This window comes from Meriones unguiculatus, chromosome 7 (genome assembly GCF_030254825.1).
Source record: "Meriones unguiculatus strain TT.TT164.6M chromosome 7, Bangor_MerUng_6.1, whole genome shotgun sequence".
In the NCBI taxonomy this organism is placed as follows: Eukaryota; Metazoa; Chordata; class Mammalia; order Rodentia; family Muridae; genus Meriones; species Meriones unguiculatus.
Genome location: NC_083355.1, coordinates 36,123,191 through 36,127,428, shown reverse-complemented (window position 1 = coordinate 36,127,428; position 4,238 = coordinate 36,123,191).

The window sequence follows — 4,238 nt, the reverse complement described above, 5'->3', positions numbered from 1 at the left end:
GAAAGGAGGAATGTGGGTATCTGGTCATTCAGGGCCACTGGGGTGCTGAGTGGAAGCAGAGGAGCCATTGGGAGCATGACCAACGAAGCAAGCAGGTGTCAGACGCGAAGCCTGCTCCTGCTCTTCCATGCCTCTGAGATCTGCCAGTGGATCAGGGTGTGGAAAGGGTTAGTCTGGGGCCTGGGGGAAGGAAAAGGAGCACTGTCTGGGGTGCCATGAAATCTGGGTCCAAGCTCACCTCCCCTGTGTATGTGTGGTTCATGAGTTGGCAGGGTCACTCTGGACACGTAGTACCGAAAATAATGGTAGACTTTCAGCTATTTCTATACTCCAGAAATGCACGTACCTCACATCTAAGCTGTCCTTATATCTGCTGGGGTTTCTCCGATCCTGGACATAACCCTACAGGCAGTTAACAAGTATCACGGCAGTTTCATAAGTGCAGTACTTCGGTAAGCAGTGTCTCCCGAAGGAGGGTGTCCTGCAGGTGGTGAAAAAGTAGGCTAATTTCAGGAGGGTGTGAAGCCGGAGCGGGCCCCACCAAGTGGGAACTGGAAATGGATGGGCTAGACCATAGTCGGGGGAGCTGGGTGACTTAATGATTATTCTAGAGATGAGGAGAGATTGAAACCACACCAAGAGCTCACACTTGGGCACAGCAAAAGGTTAACAGCATCCTGGCCGGACTACTTGGCCCTTCGATAGCCACTTCATAGAGAGCAGCTAGAGCTGGGCATGGTGGCACACAACTCTAGTCCCAGTATTCTAGGAGCAGAACAAGAAGATCACAGCAAGTTCCGAGCCAGCCTACGGCCATAGCAAGACCTTGCCTCAGAACTTAGGCTTAGGTGAGCCTGAGCTAGACTCTCATTCCTATCCTTGGAACACTCCCCACGCCTCGCCTGCACAGTGTGGATAACAGCAGCTTTCCCAGAAGTCTAGTTGTCGTGACTCCATTGCTGGGTGTTACTAGCCAGCTCTCAGGGCAACTGTTTATCCTGCTGTGTTGAGTGAAGGCATTGGGTGTTACAGTGCACCCGTGGAGGTTAGAGAACACCGAGGGTCCAGGGCATCAAACGCAGGTCAGTAAAGCTGTATGGCGGGCACTTTAACCCACTGGGCCATCTTACCAGCCCTACCTGTCTGTCTTTTAGAAGACTAGGGATCCATCATCACTCAGAAGCACCTCTCTCAGAGGACAACCATTGGAGAACTATCCCTTGTTGTCCAGGGATCATCTAGGCATTGAGTAGACACGAATGCCAAGCAGAAGTGACACTGAGGAGCAGTGCAGCCTGGCACAAGGGCACCACCGCTGAGCCTGGCCCCTTCACGAGGGGCTCAAGGGATAAGGGTAAGGCTTGCTTTCCCTGGGGTTCTAGAGAAAGAGGAGACCCTATGAATCCATCAAGCTCTAAAAACATTCTGACTGATGTCCAAATAACACCCCATGCCCCGGGGCATTATCAGTAATTGTATTAACTGGTAAAAGTGCAGGGAAGACCAGGGCCCAGGTGCAGTGCCATCGTGAGCCTGGCAACAGACCAACAGCCTAGCCAGAGAGTTGTCAGGAAGGAAAATGAGACCTTGCTATGCTCTCCATACATCCACACAGAATAACTGAATACGCCAAGACAGACTTTCAAACCGAAGATGTACCTCACATAAACAAATAGACAAATAGACAACAAAGGAGGACCCAGCTCAGGGACTATCTACCCAGATCACTGGCCGCTAGGCACAGGGTGGTCTTAGGAAGCTCAGCTTCAGAATTATTGTGAGATGGAAGAGGATGGGGACATTGTGTGCCATGCAGGAAACAGAGTCCACAGACTGAGCCAAGGTGCTAAGCAATACAGTGCTTGGGCAGTAGGAGCAGGCAGCCTGAGCTACATCAGAGCTGGTCTTCAGCAAAACTAATAACGATAATAATGAAGAACCACCATCTGAACTAAGGAAAAATTGGGATGGCTAATATTAATGCCCCCCCTTTTTTTTTCAACCAAAACTGATAAAGTGAAAGCAAAACTCATCCGTAAAGGAAAAAGAGAAATCTGTGTGGGCCCAGATGCCTGACTTCCCAGAAACCTCAAATCACGTATTATAAATATGATCAGGAAAATGGTGGTAACGGCAGATGCTTAATACACAAAGCCCTGCTGCATTCAATCCATGGTTACACACACAGAGAAGGAGAGAAAACCATATTTTAAGAAAGTGTATGACAAATTAGCCAATGGGAGAATCTCAATAAAGAAACAAAAAAGAAATTTTTTTTTCAGGCAATCCTAATAGCTGGGTATATGCCTGCAATCAGTCCCAACACTTAGGAAGCAGAGGCAGGAGAATTTCTGTACTATAACTCTTCACAGGGACCCTGTCCCAAACAAAAATAAATGACTAAAATGTTGATGCGCTCCAATGTGGCCAGGCCCTGAAAAACAGAGGAAGAATGTAAGCTGAAGACAGCAGTGGAACCATCCAGTATGAAGAAGGGGGGAACAGTGACGAAGAAAAGAATAAACAGCCTCAAATCCTAATGCAGCAACCCTGAGCATGCTGAGAGGGCGGAGAGGAGGAAGGGAAGGGGCGGGAAAATATCTGAAGTAGACTTGCCAATCAGGTGAACACTAACTTCCATAGACAAGAAGTTCCGGAAATACCCAGAGGGCAAACACAGCCAAATGACTAACCGATGAGACCCTAAGAGAGCCGCACAGGGAGCAGCGAAACACCCGCCTCCCTCACCAGGAGGCAATGAACTGACACTATTGGTGGGGGCGGGGGACAAAACTGGGGGCTGGAGAAAAGGCTCGGCAGTGGTCACTTGCTGCTCCTCCAGAGAACCTGAGTTTAGTTCCCAGTGCCCACGTTGGGCAGATCACAGCTGACTAAAATTCAAGCTCCAGGGGGCCTGACACCCTCTCTGGCCTCCACAGACACCTAGTTCACACATACATAGAGATGTTTAAATAAATCATTTTTTTAAAAAGAAAAGGCCACAAGGATTGCAAAGCTATCTTTGAAATAAGTGAAGGTAAAATAAAGACACTCCCACAGAAAAATAAGATATGGCAGCAGGCCTGCCTACAGAAGTTATTACAGGCAGGCAGTCATTCAGGCAAAAAGATGCTTCCAAGTAGCAATTCAAATCTACACAAAGATGGAGCCCCAGGAAAGAGAAATAACATGGATAATACAAAACTCATGTGTGTTCTTTCTGTAACCGCTAATAGAACCAGTTATGCCAGGGAGATCTCAAGTTCAAAGCAACCTAGGCTACATACTGAGACCTTGTCTCAAAAATAAATAAAAAATAAAAAGTCAGTAGAAGATTGGGCTCAGCCTGTAAAGACTTTTACTGCCAAGTCTGACAACCCAAGATTGATTTCCAGAGCCCCTATGAAAGGGAAGAACCAGCTCCTGCAAGTTGTCTTCTGATTGCCACACACTGGCACACGCTCCCCTTCAACCACCATAACTGTAAAGGCAAATTTTCTTTTAAATGACAGCTTGTAAGAAGATGTACATGACAATCACACAGAAGAGGAAGAAGGAAGCTGCAGCAGAGCCAAGCTTCTAGACTTTGCCAGAATTGTACTGACTCCCACCCGGCAGGGTGCCCTTACAACCATGAATAGAATGACCTAAGTCATACATGCATAGCTTATGTCCAATAAAGGGTTGATATCTGAAATACATAAAGAGCCCACCTCTGTAGCAACAAAGCCTAGTGCCGCTTACTTTAAAATAAGCGAAATACTTAAGACATCTCTCCAAAGATGGCACACAAATGGCAGAAAGCATGGTGATGATGATGATTAAAGAATGACAAAGCTACATTAAGAAGCATTAGTAAGGTGCATTGGGATAGCTGATTCTGCCTGCACACCAGATCTCACTATAGATGGTTATGAGCCACCATGTGGTTGCTGGACATTGAACTCAAGACCTTTGGAAGAACACAGCTGCTGGGCATTGAACCCAGGACACTGGGAAGAACAGCGAGTGTTCTTAACCTCTGAGCCATCTCTCCAGCCCAGGATGGCTGATGTTAAAGTGACAGCAAGTGTGGACCTTCCTGCACTGTGCCAGGATATGAAATGGGCTTCCTGCTATGAGAATTGTTCCACCGAAAGCTTCTCCTTGTTTTATTGTGTGTTTGTCTTCTGCATACCACTTGCATGCAGGTGCCTGTGGAGGCCAGAAGAAGACCGATGGGTCCCCAGAGCTGCCAT